Raw genomic sequence first — 19,817 nt, forward strand, 5'->3', positions numbered from 1 at the left:
ACCCAGCGAGCCTTCCAGAGCTGCTGTTAACCAAGAGCTCCGGAGCCAAGGCCAGACACCCAGGAGCCGGGGGTGGCTGGGGGAGGATTAGGAGCCAAAATATCCTGATTCCTGCGGCAGTAGCAATGCAGCAGTGATGCGGTCAGTGCCGGGCTCCTCTGGAGCACGAGTCCTGGGAGCTGTGCTGGGGCTCACCCTGCAGCGTCATCACTGCCTCGGGGCTCAGATGGGGGACAGCTGTGTGCACAGTAGGCTCTGTGCTAAACATGATGCTTTTTGGCCTATCAGTCAGTTCCCACTTGAAATGCCAAATCCATCCAGCCCCTGGCTCTCTGAACAGATCAGGCATGAATAGGGCAGACATGCAATTCTTGGTCTAATCCAGTATCTAGCTCCCTTGGTGCTGAGGAAGAGGGTAGGGGAGCCTGAGGCACAAGGCACTTTCTCACTCTCCCTCTAGAGAGGTGATGCCCAGAGCAAGGCAGGAGGGAAGCCTGGGGCAGGTGGCTATGGGGCCTTGGGCAGCAGAGTTGGGGGCAGTTCCTTACCATCTCCTTCAAGTGACAGCTTCACTGTGGTGGCACTGCGGTCTCAGCTGCTTGTCCCAGTATTGCTTGTGAGGAATAGGCTGGAGAACTTATCCAGCTGGAAATAATGCTGGTGGGGAAAAAAAAAAACAGAAAGGATTTGATGAGATGAAGTGTGTGAAACCAGCTCACAGCTTGTCTGCTCAAACATTCCTGCTGATACAGGGAAGCAGGGGAGAGCAGGGCTGGGGAGAAGAAATAGGTGGGACCAGAGCTTTCAGCAAGAAGAGCACGTCAGACGTGTGAGCACAGATCTGTGCGCTCTGGATTCTCGCTCTGGCTCCTGCACGCCTGCTCTGGGCAGAGCTTTTACAGCCTTTGCTGGGGCTGGAGGTGACCTGGTGAACTGCAGATGCTCAGCAGCCTCCATCGCAGCGCCTTCATGCCTGTCACCGCCGCCGGCCCACAAGGACAGAGCAAAAGGAGAAGGCACACGCAGGGTGGAATTTGTTATTAATATAAAACATATGGGCAAACAATGTTCCTCAAGCAATATCACAGGACAAATCAAAAATACATCATGGATAAACAGTGCAAAGGGCCCTACAAGTCTTCAAAACCTGGTTTAAAATAAAAACTAAACTAGGAAGCAACAATATGAATCATGGTGCTTTACAAACAAGGATGGGATAAGCTTAATTTCCAGTTTATGAAGCGAGTTTATTTATGATTATGTTCCAGTGTTTAGCTTATATACGAAGTGATGACTCATTTCTGAAGTAGCTACAAGTCATATTTGGAATAGTACATTTCCTCTGTGAGGAAATGAGAAAAAACAGTAGTTGTTTTGGTCCCACCATCCAAGCAGCAGAGGATAAAGGGTTGATATTTGCATGAGAAGATTTTCCTTGCCACCATACCTCTTTGCTGCTGAAACTGCCTGTCCTCAGGGGTAGGAAACTCCTGTGTTGTTAACTAACTGTGCTGGGGAAAATATGTGTCAGCAGTAAAGCTTCTGAGCATTAAGGCTATAAAGCAGTCCCTTGACACAGCACCAGCCATGCCGTAAGTGGGGAATGATCAAGATTTCATGTGGAGCAGGCTGGGTTTGCTAGCACGGACCAAATCCGCAGCCTCCCTTGGGCCAGTGTCTGCACCAGGCAGCTCATGGTGCCGGTGCATCCTCATTGGCACAGTGGGAAGGGGAACATGCCTCATCACCGACCCATGCTCAGGTTTACACACAACACAGGCTCAGTGCTTTGCTGCCCTGCGGCCTCAGGGCACTCCTTGTCCACAGGCTTTTGATTTGCCCCCTTTGGTTGCAACAACTGATCACAATTTTCCTGCCAATTAAACTTCTCCATTATGAAAACCCCTGTTTTAGTGAGGAAAAAAAAAAAATAATCAGGTCCTGTCACAAACACAGTTTTTCCCTGCTCTGTGCCACAGCCCAAGGTCTGGTGCATGTCACAGGGCAATGAGATTCACTGTGTCAAGCCCTCTCTTCTCCACCGTGTTTTCACCTCTTTCACTGTCTCTCTTGCTGCCCTTGAAGCACATCCTTTTCACAGGTCTTGCCCTTATCGGGGCTGTTTTCAAGGGTCTGGCTGGTTTCTGGAGATGCTCAGCTCTGGCTTATGGAGACACCCAGGCATTAGCAGGTCTCTGCTGCAGCAGGATGGGCCGTGAGTGCTGCTGGGGTCCATCTCGGGACGCAGAGGTCCAGGGAGGCTGCAGAAGCCTTACAGTGTGAGGCAGAGCCCTGGAGCAGCCACAAAAATGCTTGCTTGCCCAGCCATCAGGCACTGCTTAAAGCGCAGGATGGCCCAGTTGCAATGTGATGCCCGGATGGCAGGAGGACATTGCAGCAAGGACACTGCGATGAGCAGCGTCCCCAAATGACCATTGTTTTGCCTTTATTTCTTTTTGCCCAAACGCAAAGCCAGGGAGCCAGCAGCACTGTCCCCCCAGACCAGCATCCCCATCGGAACACGGCCAGCTTGAGGTCCCGGTGGGCAGGAGCCCCTCTCTGCTCACGGCAGGGTGGGAGGAAAGCCCTGTGAAGCCTCTGGAGGAAGCGCAATCAGGCTGCTATTTAAGGCCCATTATCTCAGCTCTGCTACAGGCTTCCTGATAATTCCCTGAATTAGCGCGGCAGCTTTGTTCTCGAGTGTTTTTGTCAGATATCTTGGGCTACACCTCAGGGAAGGGGGGTGGGATGGGACAGGGCGGGCAGTGGGGGGAGCAACAGGCATCACCGCTGCATGTTTACAAGTTCCCAGGCAGGAACGACAAGGCTAATTAATTTCTCATTAAGGAAGAAGTTGAAGGATAAAGAAGCATAAAACCAGAGCTTTGGGAGATGCTGCAGAGTCCTAAGACACGCATACACGGCTTTCCCTTTCATCCGTGAGAATGAGGCCCTTTTTGTACTGCAAACATCTTGTTTTCTGGTTCTTCCTCTTACCATGAAGACTCTGCCTGCCCAGAGACCTCTTCATTACTGCTGGAGGGGCTGTGGGGCAGGGCAAGCTGGGAATTACCACAGCCCCACGGGTCAGGGAAAAACAGGATTTCTGGGAAAAACTTGGTCAGAGGCCCAGGGACACAGCGATAGCAGGTGGGATCCCATTCCTGGAAACATTCAAGGATAGGTTAGACAGGGCTCTGAGCAGCCTGATGTAGTACAAATGTCCCTGCTCATTGAAAAGGGTTAGACTAGATGTCTTTTAAAGGTCCTTTCCAACCCAAACCATTCTATGATTCCAAGATCCATGTCTCGGGCACCGCTGCAGCGGGATGCATCCCCTCCCGTGGCCAGAGCAAGGCTTCACCCAGCCCCATCCTTCCCTGCTGCAGTGCGTGAAATGGGGGTGCTATGAGAACAAAAGCTGCTATTGCTGCTCCCCCACTGCAGAGAGCCAGGGGCAAGCCTTCCCAGGAGGTGTCATCCTGGTCCCTGTCACTGTTATAAAGTCCATGGACCTCACGTGGCTTTAAAGAGAAGTATCTGCTTGGATTTGGACTCGATTTCTCCTATGCTGTACTTGTGCCATGGGGGCTGTGCTGACCCATGGCAGTTCCCTTTAGTGAGCAGGAGTGTCTTGCAGGGCACTGGTAGACAGGGTGGGAAATGGCTCAAGTAGAAGCAGGTACATCCTTGTTGCTGGACGGAGAAGATTTGGATGCTAAAATAGCACCCAGAGGTCTTCAAGCCTGCATTTTATTTCAGGTGAGATCATTATACGGCCTCAGAGGAAGCCCGAAGCCCAGGGCAGGCAGACCTCAGCCCTCTCCTGCCAGCAATGGGACCTGGTCACACCACCACGAGCTGCACCGCAGGCACCCTTCAAAGCCAGTGCAAGGGATGGGCCACCCAGCAGGCAGCACACCACCAGCCCAAGCATGCCCTGCCCCTGCCTGAGCCGAACATCCCATCTTGTCCAGGGAAAACGAAACTCTTTGACAAGGTTTTATATTGCCTTTCTGGTGCAAATCCACCACAAGGAACGCAGGACTGCCTGGCTCCTCTGATGTGGCTGGAGCCCGCAGGCTGACACTAGCAGTTCAGTGAGGCATCTGTCTTCTTGATGGGATTTGCCTCACGCCATAGATTTTAAGTACTGTGAAAACTGGCCCATTTTGCTGTGTTCAGACTGTGTATTTTATAAGATACCTTGTCTCAAACACATTAACTAAGCAAACGTGTTTTATCAAGTAAATAATGAATGAGAGTATAATGGATATATGTTTCTTACCTACACTTTTTGATATGGACCAGAGTGGAGCAACACCCATCTACAGGGCTGGGGGCTGCACAGTGAGATGGGGCATGGGCAGCACTGAGCAGTAGGGAGAATGACAGGGCTTTCTCTTTCCCATCAGCCCCAGAGCCCAAAACTCATGAGCGCATATGCAGAACTCATGAAACAATCTCTTCTCTCCCATTTACAGGAGTTGGTTGGTTTTTTTCCCAGCTTGGAATTCAGCTGGCTGCTGTTTTCATGCACAAAATGCCTGAATTGGCCGGAGTTAGGAGAGGTCTAGCCCTTCCCTGCTCCCTCAAGGTGCTGGGGGAAATCACGCAGTTCATTTTTTCTGGCTGCAGAATGCCTTTTCCTTTGCATTCTTCATCTCTCAGGTACTTAATCACCATGTTTCCTATTCACATGTCTGGTCATTTCAGTTGTGTCAGGGCTCCTTAACTAGGAAATATCAAGATGTTTTCACCCTAGAAAGCTGAGAAGCATATAATTAGCCACCCAGGTAATAAATTACCTGTGCTGGCGACAGCCCACTAGGGGAACCTTTATTATCCATCTCATCCTATTATGCTGAGCCAATTTAGCACATCTGTAGTTGTTTTAAAATAGTAATTTAGATGGAATCATAGCAAAAGGAAGCTTATTAACAACTTAGCTGCCAAGAGAAAGATGGAAGGACAGAGGCTGCCATGGAGGGAATGGTTCATTTCTGGCTGGGGGACAATGCTTCAGGAGAAGACAAATCTTGCTGGTGCCTCCAGCCACTTTGTTTGGGGTGCTGCACGGAGAAAGCACCACACTCCCCCCACCAGCCCACCTTGGAGCTACCACACAAGAGCTACCAGGGCTGGGGAATCATTCAGGTGTTTGGCTGTTGCATGACCCACACCTTCTGCACATGGGAGAGGACCCTGTTTCCTTTGGCCATTGCATTGCTGAACTATGGACTCGCTGCACCACGTTGTTTGACATCCCCCACTGCTTACCCCAAGGATGGATGCAGGACAGCAGTGATATTTAGCTGGTGAGGTTTCCCAGTGTCCCCAGCTGGCAGAGCTGCCCCCCAAGTGCATGGTCCCCAGCTGCAGGGCTCTGCTCCTTTGGATACCTTCCAAGCCTGGCACTGCTGCATGGGGCACTGGGCTGTGCAGGTGAGAACTGTGGTGGAGAGCTGAGGCCTCAGGCCACCAGCCAGGTACAAAACACCAAGAACAACTGCTGGGAAGAAGAGCAGGAGGGGGAAGAGAGGGAATTGGTATCGGTGCATGTGTAATAAAAGCAGGCAGTTTCTGCCTCCATGCTGCAGAGCTGCAGTCCCAGTGCAACCATCTAGGTCAATGTTTGTAATGAGATCGCCCTCTCCAAGCTCCCATGTAACAGCCTCAAACACAGAATCACTGGAGTGTGTTCAGCAGAACCAGGGTTTGCTCAAATGGGAACTCTGGCTGCCAGCACCCTTACCCAATGCACCCCGAGCACATGTGTGAGATCACTTGGAGTGCTCCATCATGGTCAGCAGTGGGGTTTGCTCAGCAGTAGCTCGCGTTCCCAGCACTGGCCACCGACACCAAGCGCAAACCAAGAGTTCTGTGCCTTGGCACCATCTGCTGAACAAATGAACTGTTCACTTCACCAAGCAAGCCTTTCCTCCTTCCTCCTTGTTCTCTTTACTATCCATCACCTGTGCTGGACACTCCCTGTCTTCATTGCAATGGCCAGGACTCTCTTGAAAGCAGTGCAAGAGCTCTCCACCTCTGGCAGAAACAAGCATGTAAAACCTCCATTCCACCTTTAGTTTGAAATTAATTCTCTTCCCTTGCTGCTAGGGGCTTTTCACAGTTATGGTAGGATGAGGGGGAATACACATTATTTTTTAGCCTAGAATAAGTGACAGAAGAGCCCCCAGCTCCAATTTGACTCCCAAGCAGATATTAATCTGGACATCACCACCTTTTCACATGCATCTACATTAGCAAACCAAGTGGGCTAGAGCCCTTCCTTTGCCCTGAGGCCCCTTCTACACCTCAGCCCATCCATGCAGAGCTGAGCTTTCTTGTCCTCCTGAGCAAGGTGGCTGCATTCATCTCCTTTGGGAACACGCTCACCCCTGAGCTGTGCCTGGACAGAGCCTGAGCTTTCCTCACTGGTGGGCTTGGAGACACCACCACCATGGCAAAGGGCCATGGGCCAGCACACTGAGCCAGAGCAGCCAGGTCTATCAGAGGCTTCAGGAGTGCCTCTGCTCTCTCAAGCAGAGGGGCTGCAGCTGCTTTTGCAACCACAAAGCAAAGTTGAGGTCTGGAAGGCAGCAGGACATGGGATAGCAGGTCTGGTGGAGGGAGCCCTGCCTGGCTGCACACCAGCCCATGCAGGGGCACTGGGAGCACTGGAAATCATGCCTGTGTCTCCCAGCTCCTTCCTCCCTGCCCACACTGGCCAGCTCCAGCCAGGCCCGCTGGTGAGGAAAGCTCAGGCACCCTGCAAGAGGCTGTTCCCGTGGCCCTTTTCCAACAGGACAGTTAAACCTATCCTAACTCCTTGCAACAAGGACCAAAACCCACATGAAAGAGACAATTTTTCCAATTTCCTTCCTTGTCTGGTAGCCTGGAGAGCACATCTATTTTGAATAAAGCATCCTGGCTATTCCCTACCATCACCTAACTGCTGATTCCTGCTTTAGCTCCCTCCCTGCCTCTGGCTGCTGCTGCTGGAGGCTCATCTGTGCAGGAGGACCTGGCCTGACCAGTATTAGCCCTTCCAAATAAATGGAAGTCATTGCTCAGAGTAGGCAGGGCTCTGAACTTCATGCATCCTCCCAAAACCATAAACTGTTGGTTTCCTTCAATACCAAGCCTTAACGTCTTTTGGTAAACAAGGAATAAAAAGGATTTGCAAAATATTCCACTGTATCCCTCTCCAGAGCACTGCTACAAGTTGGCACAGCCTGGCCACTGCTGCAGATTGATTTTACAAAGGAATCCTCCATGCCGTGGAAATCGGATCATCCCCAGGTGGTAGCCTGAGCATGAACTGGTTCCTGGCTTGCTGGGATGCTCGAGCTTAGGGAGAGCTTGGAGGTTGTGAGGGTGAGCAGCAGATTTGCCTAAAAAAGGCAGAGCAAAGCACATGGGAGGAAACCGTTCCCTGCAGTTTTATTTTTCCTTTCTTATTTCTTATTTACACAGGTTTTTTGAGCTCCACTCTCATATTTTTGCCCCTCGCAAATGGAAAAGAGTAACACAACATGCCAAAGCCCTGACCCTGAATAACTGCGTGCAGTATTCCTCTACATCAACTCACCAAGCCCACATCCAGTTAATCAGCTCCTGGAAAACAAGTCACACATGAACACAACTACTCTTCAGGTTCCACAGAAGATTTTTTCCTACATTTAGAGGCCAGCAATGCCTCTCACTCCTTTCATTCCAATGCCTCACTATGTGTGTGTACATAGAGCGAGGTTCTGTAGAGGCCAAGCCATGCATGCTGGAAGCCCCCGGAGCTCAGCTCCTGTCCCCGAGGTACCCACCACACAGACTGGTGCTCCCGCTTTCTCCTCAGGCCAGATGGCTCGCTGCAGCAGACTGTTGTCAAATTACCACTTTCTGGAGCTGCTCAATGTATCATTTGCCTTATGCTTTTGTTGAATGGATCATTGACCCCACTTTTCCTCATAGTCTTTGATTATCCAAGGACATCCCATTCACTGCTTCATACAGAGTTCCCAAGAGGATCCCACCCCTTCCACACAAACCAAACCAAACATCCTCTCATTTTCCCAACGCCTGGATCCGTCTCCTCTGATGAATCATTCTTCTGTATCCACGTTTCACTAAAGGACGGGAGTGGAGGAATGGTTGTGGGTTTAGTCAACTGTAGATTCATGAAAACAGGAAAAAAATAATCTACTTGACTCAAACATTAGTTAGCAAATCAAATTATTCTCCACTTCATCTATATTATTTAGGCTTAATTATATTACTGGAGCTGTAATACAGTGAAAATACAATTATTGGCAGTGATATTGCAAGAATGGCATCTTTAGGAAGGCAGGAAGAAAGGACGCTTGGCTGGTATTGATGAAGGAGGGGCTGAGTGCTACCCTGTGCTGAGACAAAGACTTTCTTCCTGCAGGGATTCCAGTTCATATCCTAAATTAGGTTGCAGCTGATGCTAGCTGAAGGCTCTCCCTAGTCGCCAGGTTTTATTTGATATTACTAAGCTGCTGCCGAGCCACTGGTGATTTGGATGCTGCAGAGGACTCGCGTGAGGCCGGGGTTTGTTTTACCCATCGGAGGCTCTATGGAGCATCTTGCTTCCCATGCCAATAAACATCCTGCTCTTTTACAGAGTGCCGAGGAACAGAGAACGCACCAGTCACTCTCCCACATACAGTTATTGAACTGACCATTGATTTTACCATCCTAACCACCATCACACAAACCTTTCTGTCTGCACAGTCATTACTGCTTCGTTACTTACTGCTGCTACGGTGCCAGCAAACCCAGGTCTGGTTCCTGCTCCTCCAGCAGTTACCCAAGGGATCAGCATGCTCCATGCCATCTCAGCAAACAAACTGCTTGCCAAGGATCAGCATGGAGTTACCATGGAAAGGGGGTTTGGGCCTAGGACCTGGCAAAGTGATGCTTGCGACAGCACCTGTGAGGCTCTGCTAAAATCAGAAGAGAATTTCCTCTTTGGAAGTTTAAAGACCAGGAAGACTCAAAATAATTAAAATCCCTTCTGCAATGCTATTAAATATAAATACAAATGGTGTTAATATCTCTGGTTACTACAAGAGCATTCCCAAGCAGCCTCTAATTGTCTAATTAAATCACTAAGGGCTTAGGTTAGTGACAACGTAATCCTTAATGGTGCCTTGCTTGTACATTTATATAAGGTACTGTACAAGATGGTTGTTTATCTAATTAATCCCCAAGGTCAGATTCAGAGCTGGTGTGCAAGGTAATGTAATTTAGGTCCCTTGCATTTTGTCAGGCTTGCTCAGACCTACTTACACCCATTTGCTGCAGGAAGGGAGGTGAAGCGAAGCAGCACACATGCTGTGGAGCAGGAGGGCAACCTCAGAGCACCTTCATGAAGGCAAGAGATCATCTTCTCCACCACACTATCATCCAGGCATTCCCCTTCCCCAGGTGGACATGGTCCTGCCAAGAGGCAGCAGCAGGGTGGTCAGTGAGGGGAGGGGACAAGCTATGGTGCGGATATCCCACACCAAAGGAGGGGTCGGGGAGCCACAGAGCCACCTCCAGAGCCTGTCACCCTTACCTTGATGCATGGACAGAGCATGCCACACTGCTGTATGATCGGGATCTGGGATAGATGGAGAGCTTCATCCTGCAGGACAGCTGAAAGCAGGAGCAGATATTTTCTTCCAGAATGAGCTGAAGAGGCAGAAGCCCCTCCTGCCCACATCCGCTCCCATGGCAGGACCTGAGGGTGCCCAAGCAGAGCCCCAAGCCCAGAGAGCCCCTGGCTGCCTCCCCAGGCACAGAGAGCATGCAGGCAGGGAGCCGGGCTCAGCAGAGCTGCCCACAGTGCTCCAGCTGCTCTGTTTAGAAACCAGCCAGGATCAGAGGGCAGGGGAACATCTGAGACCAGCATCCTGCCCCACTTTGAAGCATACCAGCTCCTGCTGCACCCTGTCTCACCAGATGAAGGGAGGCTCCAGTGCCACTCATCAGAAACGCCAAAAATAGAGGCAACTTTTATTTCCCTCCCTTTGAAATTATTCTTCCTCCCCCCCCCCCCCCCCGCACTGCTTTTACTGTTGGATCAGACAACGTTGATCATTTTGGATAGTGAGTGTTCGGTCTGAATTCCTGGGCAGGCTGTCAAGTTGTCACAGATCGTCTATGTGCACTGAGTGGATGGTGCTCCATTGTCCACAAATCAGGAACAGATGTGAACATCCTGACAGTCACAGGCTCCCGCTGCAGCCCGCCACCACTGAAATAAAAGCCCAGCTCCCCTAGACATGGCGATTGCTTCCCCCTCCCCATCCCACTTCTCACAATGAAATATGCAAAATGTTAAGAACAACGGGCACGTTATGAATAAAGATGTGCAGCTGGGCAAATAACAACCTCTTCGCAATCGATGCCAGCCTTGACCCTCAAATCATCCCCAAACTGGGCTGGCAGCCCTGCTGGAAAACCCACCCCAGAAGAGGGGAAGGGAAGCTCCTTCCCCCCATACCCTCATAGCTAAAGGGCAGTATTTCCATCATGTGCATTTGGCACCAAATTCAACACCATCCTAATCCCGGCTGGATCCTGGAAGCAGCTATAACAAATCTCACAAACAAGCCTGGCCCCATTGCTGTTCACGAGAAATAACTTATGGTCCCAGGAGCCCTGCAAGGAGACCTTTAAGAAGGCAGTTCAAATGTCTGGCCCTATCCAGCATGAGTCACTGAGTCAGAATTTGGCCCAATATAAATGTGGCTCAGCCGATGCTTTTGAGAGCTGTGGTGCCGGGGCTGTGTCTTCATTTCCACGGTCAGGGTGTATAATTCCCGCTTACATTCCTGGGTTTTCTGCTTTCTTTTCATTTGCACCATTGTAAATTAGTATCCATTCCACTGAAATCTGTAGCAATGTAAACACTCTATTTGCAAGAAGAGGGCTGGCCCTTTTAAAGACTTTGACTGGTATCCTTTACCAGGATGCATAAAGCAGAGAGCAGATTTCCGCTTATATTTGTTGTATTTCAAACAGAAGCAAATGTTTATAGCCAGGCTGTAAACCACGATAATGTGGGACAGATACTTTACAGAAGCTGCACTTGTAGACAAAGGAAAAGTAGAACCCGTGGGTTAGCTTGGAAGTTTGGCTTCTGAAACGCAGCTCCCGCTTTAGACTCGCTCACCGAGCATCAGTCACATCCCACACGTTTATAAAATTACACGCGCACTGAAGTCATGCACTGACAAAAATACACATGCACTGAGTCACACTTCTGTGAAATGCAATTTGTGTCCAGTCCCACATTCATGCAATTTCACACACTCGTGAATGGGGATCCTGGCAGCAAGGAGCCCATTGCACAGGACCTGGAGCAGAGCTCTCTATGCTATTACGCCTCAGGCATTTCCCACATCTAGCTTCAAGGACCACGTCTATAAACAGGGTGCGCACTCCTGCATCATCCAAACAGCCATCAGAGCATATGGTGGGGGTGTAAGACCTTGCTGCCATCCCCCAGATCACGGGAGACTGACATAATTCTCTGAAGTGTGAGCACCCCTCACGTGTTCCCCAGGCTTGAGCCAGCGCATCACTAATTCCTGCTGTCTCCCGGAGACCTTCCCTGACAAACAGTTTCAGTGACCCAGGAATGTTATCTTAGTAAATCAAAAACGTAAACATTTAGGTTCAGAACTGTGCTGAATGGATCTGAAAATGAGTTATGGTAGGAACCCATTGAGGAGTCCGAGTTTGGCTTGGCAGTTGCCTCCTTTGCCTGGAACCTGCTTTTCAAGATTAAATATGATATTCTGCAATACATCCAAAATGTCAATTACTCCAAGTCTCTCAGGTTTGCAATTACAGAATGCAAGTCATGTTCAGCATTTTATGAAACTGCTTTTTTTGGCATGTACCATCTTTCTCTTATTATAAAAAATAACTTTCAAATCAAAGCATTAAATCAAGGCACATACACTAGGAAGGGACGCTGGGCTGAGGCTGTGCTGTAAACTCTTCCAGCAGTGTAAATGGGAGCTGAGCAAGCCGGTTTCTGGTCAGGGGAGAGCACCAAGTGGCAAATCAGGGGGAAAGAATGTGGAACAGTCTCAGTTGAGAAACGCCTAATCCCACCATCATGGACTTAAATCCCACAATCACTTTGTTATAACCCCCTGCGGGGCAGGGGGAAGTGAGCCTCGAGAAAACACCTCTCCCATCCCACTGGAATCCAAAAAGTACTGTCATGGCTTGGGTTTTAGCCTGCTACGACAGCAGCTGCAGGCAATTTCTTTCAGGCTTTTCCAAGCTTTAGGTCTCTGCTGCCAAAGGCATTCTGACCCCTTTCTTCCTTCTCATCTGTAGGGTGGGGAGGGGAGCACAACGGATTTGGGAACGCTGACCTGAGCTTGTACTTACAGCACTGAGCCAGGGCAGAACACTTGTTTGCAAGTGGTTGCATCCTTTGAGTGCCTGGCAAACTGGGAGCCAGGCATGCTCCTCAGGTCAGGCACTGCTTCACACGGGCCCTTGCCTGTCTTGCAAAGAAAAGGCAAATTCCCCTGTTAAGTTGTGATTAGAAGGGGGTTTGTTTGCCTCAGACAGGGTGAGTCTGCATTGCTGGGAATCACCTTCTTTCTGTTGTGATCTTACTTGTTTCAAAATGACATCAGACCTTCCTCTCAAATCGTGTCGGGTCTTTAGGGATGCTGTGATTTGTGTCACTCCTGAACGGAAGGGAAGAGCCAGCAGACCCGGTAGGACCTGTGCTTCAGGTGGCACCTTGGCCAGGCGCACTGTCAACCTCAGCTGGGTTTTAATGAGAGCACAGACACTGACACCCACCCCACCTCCCAGCAGCCCAACCCGCTTCCTGGCTGAGCAGGGTATTTCCCTCCTGCTCTGGTTTTGGTCCTGCTGATGTTCCTGTCTTAGCCACTGACGCCCTGTTGCTGTGTGGGGTTAAGCCAGGGAGGCTCCACAATGGGCCTGGGAGCAGCCATCCCAGGCTCCACATAAGCACTTTTTCATCTGTGTGTACACATTTAATTCCTTCTGATGAGCTTTGGCATGGGGTAGCTGGAGAGCTGCAAGATCCCAGGTTTGATGTTTCCAGCCCATGTTGGATTGCTAAAAGCCCATCAGCAGCATCATTATTTCCAAATACCAGCCATGCACCAGGCATTAAACCCATGGTGTTTTGTGCAGGGCACCAAGATGCTGTCAGCATCCCAGCATTTCACTGCGCCCCAGCTTCCAGAGCTGTCACCTCAATACTTTTCAACAGCACTGCATTAATTTACTGTAGGATAAGGGAAAGGAGAGCGCATCTGGCAAAGGCACAAGGAGGCAGGAACCAGAAGCTGAGCAAGGACTGAAGCTGGCCAAGGAGTCTTAAAAATCCCTGCAGTTGGGCTTGTGAGCGCCATTCCTCCAGACCCTGCCGTGGGCTTGGGCCCCTTTTGGATGCTCTTCCCGGGATGCAGGTGCACAGTGTTAAGAGATCATTTCCTGTTTGCACCACAGCTTCAGGGATGGATTTAACACTGGGCTAAGTTCATTCTCCTTTGCTCTCAATCTCTTATTTTGTTTTGTTTGCCTCCTCCTTTATTCCCCACAAGCACCTAAAACTGGGCAGATCTGCTGCAGCACTGGAGACCATCCTGTTCTGCTGGGAAAAACCCAGATGGTCTCCCAAAAGGCATGGTTCTCATCAAAGGAAGAGACAAATGGCTCCATGTGAGGCTTTTGCAATAGATAAGGAACTGAGGGAATATTAGAAAATGCAAAAGGCAGAGCAAGCTGAAGGAGGGAGATACAAGCTGAAAAACAGGCAATAATTCTCCCTTGCCTGAAAAGGGCTTTAATTGCCAATCACACAAAGGTGATCAGTAAAACCAGCCTGAAGTGGAGAGTTCATTTGAAACACATGCAGCAACTGCTTAAGTTGCCAATGGAAGTGCAATTAAGCACAGGAGCTGGGGAATGGGACCTGCTGGAGCCAACACAGATGGTCCCACATTACCAGGGCTCAGAATAAAATCCTCCCTAATCGCACAAGTTGAGGGAAAGGGAAAGATTTGCCCTCTGTTATTTTGTTTTGTTTTCCCTTGGATCAGCATGTGTCTTCCAAAAAAACAGGCCGCTGACATCTTTGCTTGCAGTCAAGTGAACAACTCCACTCAAAACTTAGCGGAGTCCAAGTGTGTGGAAAGAGGAAGTATTGCTCATTCCCAAAGGGAGAGATTTGCAAGAAGGAGAAAAGATCCACCTCTGTGTTAGATGGACCAAGATGGTGCAGATCACCCTCGGTGATCTTTCCTTTCCTTTCTGCACTCTGATTTAACTCGCTTATGCTTTCATGTCTCATATTGGGAACCATTTTCATTCCTAACTAGCCAGACATTTGGAATGCTTAGGCCTGGTCACTCATCTGCAATAATGTCTCTGCATTGCAAAAGCCCTGTGGTTTAATAGCTAATATCTGATAGAAAGAAATGAACAGTGTAAGAGAAACAGATAGTATCTTATCTTTTATATCATGTTGTAATTTAGGGCATAGGTTAAAAAAATATATTAAGAAAGGATATCAAATAAAAAGTATTTTTGGAGTAAAACTCACCTAAGAGCTGTGCATTCTTGCTGGAGAAACCTGAGTGATGCAAAGTCACAGAGCATCCCCTGGGGTTCCGGAGATGTCAGTCTCTGTCTGTACAGCATTACCATCCTGGAAAAAGCATTTACCATCACCTCCACCCTCTGAGAGGAGGATGGGGCCATGAGCTCCACAGAGCCCTCCCTGCCTCACCAAGTTGTGCAGCCCTCGTGGGAGCAGGACTGGACCTGCTGTCAACGAGTGTGAGGGAAGGGCTGGTGCTCCAGTTACCGTCTGGAAATGTTATAGTCTTGTGAGCTCAGTCTCCTTTTATCAGCAAAGACTCGGGTCTTAATGGCAAAACTAGTTACGCTCAGAGGAAACTGAAACCTTCAATAAAACACAATGTTATCACAATCAAAACCAGCCTCCAGCAGGGCACAGACCGGCAAGCCCCTGGTATTTGCAAGCACCGAGGGGTATTTTCCCTGATGCTGCCCTTTCTATCCTCTGGGCATGAAACTAGTGCTGGTGAGAGGCCATAGACCAGCAGCAAAGGGTATTACTGGTGCTCACCGATCCTGGCCATGAACAAACAGGTGCAACCCCCATGGATCTGCATTGACTTACAGAAAGGATCCAGTGTCAAAGATGCTTATCAACTTTTCTGCTAAAACAATGAAAATGGGCTGTCTTTAAAAACAAGCCCCCAGGTCACCCAATGCTATACACACTGGTGGGCAGACATCCGTCCTATTTCCACAAGAAACACATTGAACCCCAAGTCTTTAGCTGATAACCCTGGCTTTCTCCAGCCCAGCAGGCAGAACAGCCCCATGTCAGAGTCCCTCCAGCTGCAGGGGTCAGTGGTGCCTCGTCAACCTGCAGTCACAGCCTCAGGGGTACAGGCAGATGCTGGGGAGGCTTTTTTTTTATCTTTAGGAGTTGCTCCTCCAGCACAGTTCGACTTTTAAACCAAAAATTAGTTCCCGTTCCATGCTGCATCTCCAGAAAGGCTGCTCACGCAAAACCTGCAGCCTCAAGCCCAGGCTGAGACAGCAAGATGAGTCCATCCTCCTGCTGCACGTGTCCTTCCCCCGTCATTGCCATTAGCTGTTGAACACAGTCCAGCAGTGCTCCGAGAGATGCTGAGAGCCTGTCACTTGCAGCATGTGCTCTTTCTCATTCACTCCCCAAGAGAGATAATTGTGGATGGAGTGGAAAGCTTTCCGAGTAAGTCTTTTGGTTTGTTTTCTGTATACATGTTGCTGTGTGTTTATACTGGGCTGGAGAGGGTGTATTAAAACAGGGGAATATCACATGCTCTTTAAGCACGTAATTACTAGCAAAGATACTGATACAACATGAAGAGTTTAAGGCTCTAATGACCTAGAGGCTGGAGAAATCCAGGCAGAAATGTTGTAAGAGCTGCATCTGCCTACTTCAAGCAAGCGGCAGCTGAAGGGAGAGATGACAGCATCTTACAAATAGCCCGACTACATAAACACTGTGGAGAAGGAGGCTTATGCGACAGACCACTAAAAGCAAGGGGACCACGTTAATAAAAATAAAGCTGAATATTATTAAACTTCCTAACAGTGAAGTTACGCTGAGATACCATCTCCCTCATGGAAAGCCATATGAGAGAGGATGTTTTGAGGTTTGCTAACCAGCATTCTACATCTTTGGTGGAAGTGCTGGCCTGGGCAAGAGACCAAAGTGGTGCTTTTTAATGGCTGAAGTCCTAACCTAAGGAGGTGGCATCAGGTGAGAGCAGCCTTGCAAGGTATGGAGGGATGCTCTATTCCCTCTGAAAATGCATTTGCAATCCCATGGCAATCTCCACTGCCAGGGCAGGTCTTGCATTCCTTTGTCTGTGGCATGTAAGGACAAAGTTAACTCTTGAAGTGAACTTCTGCTCCTTGCTGGGCATTTCTAACATCCACCTCCTTCACAGCCCCTCGGAAAGGGTAAAACCAGGCCACAGCTTTTATGAGCAGTCAAGAGCTCCTTTGTCTCTCCTATCACCCAAACTGCCCCTTTTATGAAAGGTGTAAAAGCCTAATTATCTTCCACTCCTGTAGGCTGTTGAGGGTTTTGCTCCCAATCTCTGCCATTCACATTCCAGAGAATGTGAATGGCAGAGATGTAGGCAAAGGGAAGACCGGGTGGGGGGGGGGTGGGTTCTGAAGGTGTGGGGGCTTCTCCTGAGCAGCACCCCATCAGAGACTCAGGCAGAATTGCAAGTGCTTGAAGACCTGGAGGCTGAGGTGACGATGTTCTTTTTCCTTTCTTCCGCCTTCTTGTTCATTTTGAGCCCTCAGATATTTTCATTAACTACAAGTTCAATGAAAAATGAAATAAATAAAAATAAGGGAAGATTTTGCACATTTGTATTAAAAGAATCCCTATCGCTTCCGAGCGTGGAGAACAGCAATGCAAAGCCATGCACGACAGCAAATCCCTGCTACAGCATCACCCCGAGCTGCTCGCCTTCACAGGCCAGGGTTATCCTTTGCTTTGAAATCCTGTTCCAACCCTTCAGACACCATTAAGCACCGACACTGACACTGCTGCAGCATCACTGATTGCACCAGGGACGGATGCATGGCCGTTTAGGACCCTATTAAGTAAATAGTGTGAAAGCAGGCAGTCATAACCAGGCAATAAAAAGCGCATCACATTAGTTTTTTATAGTTAGAGCTACCAGAAACTTCCTGTTCATCCCAGCACAAGTGTTGATCCCTGATGGTAAGAAGATTGTTTGGAGAGGAGGGGCAGCTGCTGTCTTTCGCAGCTAATTGTGAAGATGGTTAAGAATTAATCAGGTAAAGGGAGAGGTGTGAAAACGGTCAGGACCAGGAGCTAAATGTGTCCATTCAAATAAGTTATTGAAACTCATTAGAACGTATACATCACCACCCAAATCCACATCTCCAGAAACGTTATTTTGCGTCTCACTTTGCGTCTCACTTTCTAACCCTAAACAATGTTAGTAGCATACGTGATGGGTTAAACCAAAATCAGGCTGCACACCCAGGAAAGGCTGCCTGGGAAAGCTGTTAGGCAGAAGGTTACTCACAGCCCCCTGGCCCTGCAGAGCAACAACAGTGGGAGACGCTCCAGGAGGTCAAAACGTGGGGAGAGGAAGAGGAAGAAGGACCTTCCCCTTTTGGAGATGGCATTTCAGCTGTGTCACTTTCCCACAGGCTACCAAAGACAGTGAGAATGCAGACAAGGAGGGATCTCAACCATCTGCAGAGACTGTTGGGGTGTCTACACCTATCGCCTCCTCCAGGAGCAGCATCCTGGACCCCGGGGGATCCCGATGCTCCTTGCTCAGCCACGCAGGCACCCACAGTGTCTTCTCCCACCTACCCCGCAGCTGGGTGCGTGTGGATCCCTTCCACCCTCGTGCACTCACTGCAGGGATTGCCAGCAGTGGTGTGAAAACTGCTCATCCCCAGCCAAAGGGCCTTAAGTGCCAAACAAAATCTCAGTCATCATCAGCAGAGAATAAACTCCATCTCAGTGGCAGCCGTGCTTAGGAGATGCTGGTCTCCGCGATGGGATGGATGAGATCCCTGGGAGGCACTGGAAGAGGGGAAGCCTGCATACCAAACACAGCCAATTAATGTCCGCCCTCTCCCATGCCAACCAATTAAGCTGCATATACTTGTCACCAGCAATTGGAAAGGGGGTGGAGGGTGAAGAGGACACGATTTCAGAGAAGCCTTGAACACATAAAACCTGCTTAATTTAGAGGGGGGTGGGGTGGGGAGGTGGGGATGTATACACCCTGTACTAATCCAAACGGGACCTGATTAATGTCTTAGCTAATTTAAGAGCTGCTTGGCTCTCATGACCTGGGGAAGCTCCATTTAACAGAAACCAGGCTGGCATGGGAAGCAGAGAGCAGCTTTAACAATGTAAGAAGCAACAGATGGGGTCTCCAGTTGTCTTGCCAAGCACCGAAGCTGTTTTCCGAGTGCTTTCTCTTACACCTCCTCCAGAAGGGAAAGAGCAATAATCATAACCATAAAAAATGTGCGGCTTACCCACTGAGCGGGCAGGAGGCACAGCTCCCTGGCCCCAGCAGCCACTGAGGGCTCCACGCCTGGGGAAATGATTCCTTGGCAGGCAGAATGATGCTGAGCCCCACTCCTCCCCATCCACCCCATCTGCAGAGACAGAAGCAGGAGCAAGGACAGCTTTTGACCCACCTATGCCACTAAAGTCATGGGTTGTGTGGCAGAGGAGGGGGAAAGGTGGTGAAACACATGAACAGTGCCTACCAGATCCTGCAGCATCACAAGGGGTGGTCTAAGACACTGGCTAAGCGGCTGTCCTGGAAAACACTCTTTCCTGACATCAGCAATGCTTCAAGGAGTGACTTTGGAACCACTTGCAGGAGGAAACTTCAGCGACAGTTTTGGGGGTTTTCCCACTATCCAGCAAACCCTCTTCCTGAGGGCAAATCATCCCCAGCTGCCTTCCAAGACATGCTGCTGTGGGTTTGCTTAATTGCATGGCAAGGAGGCTTCAGGCACAGGTTGGCAGCAGGCAAGCAGCATGTGGTGGCAGGTTACCTGGCTGGCTGCAAAATAGATTGAAAGATTAAAACCATGGAGGTGTCAGTTATTTTCAGGAGGGGGAGAATGTGGGCAGACTTGCAGCAAACTGGGTGCAGATCCAGGTGGGATCACTTGGAAGCACACAGGAGTGAGAAGTCAGGAGCACCCGGTTTAAACGTTAGGCAATACATTTATCAGACAGGGTGAGCAGAGGCACCAGCAACACGCTGAACAAAGCAAGTCTGTATCTGGAGCTTTTTAATAAAGAAACAGTAAAAAACAAATAGCAGAGCAGCCCTGCTACTGCTTGCCAAGGGGCTTTAGGAATTGCACCTGGCAAAGGAAAGCAGCTCAGACACAGTTGAGTCTCCTCGGAGCCAATGCTTTGAGGAGGAAAAGGTTTCATTCCCTCATACACCCCATATGTCAGGGTGTAGATGCAAAAAATCCACAAAACTAGCTTGGTTTGGTTTTAGGAACTGCTTTTTTTTTTCCACCCAGGGAATATCTCCACAGTGAAACCATTTAGTCTAGGGATCCTTAGTTAGCAACTCAAAAAGGAACAACCTCTGACCATCTCCTCCTTTCTGTTTGCATTTACAAAGAAACATGCATTAGAATCAGATCATGTGTACTGCAGTTTCTCG

At 49.4% G+C, this 19,817-nt stretch overlaps 1 long non-coding RNA gene across 3 annotated transcripts in view; it reads right to left on the reverse strand.

The window, feature by feature from the left end:
• LOC134174738 (uncharacterized) overlaps positions 1-19,817 on the reverse strand; it is a 37,669-nt gene that overhangs the window by 10,428 nt on the left and 7,424 nt on the right. Inside the window, exons 1-3 of one of the 3 annotated variants that reach the window (XR_009968761.1) lie at positions 9,584-9,802; positions 9,313-9,462; positions 549-657 (exon numbers count right to left, since the gene is read on the reverse strand). This is a non-coding gene — a long non-coding RNA (uncharacterized LOC134174738). Of the gene's footprint in view, positions 1-548; positions 658-7,795; positions 8,168-9,312; positions 9,463-9,583; positions 9,803-19,817 lie in introns of those variants that run through there. The other 2 variants (XR_009968760.1, XR_009968759.1) reach the window with 2 other exon arrangements.

This window comes from Pezoporus occidentalis, unplaced genomic scaffold, assembly GCF_034315485.1.
Source record: "Pezoporus occidentalis ecotype Australia unplaced genomic scaffold, CSIRO_AGI_Poc_V1 ctg63, whole genome shotgun sequence".
Taxonomy (NCBI): domain Eukaryota; kingdom Metazoa; phylum Chordata; class Aves; order Psittaciformes; family Psittacidae; genus Pezoporus; species Pezoporus occidentalis.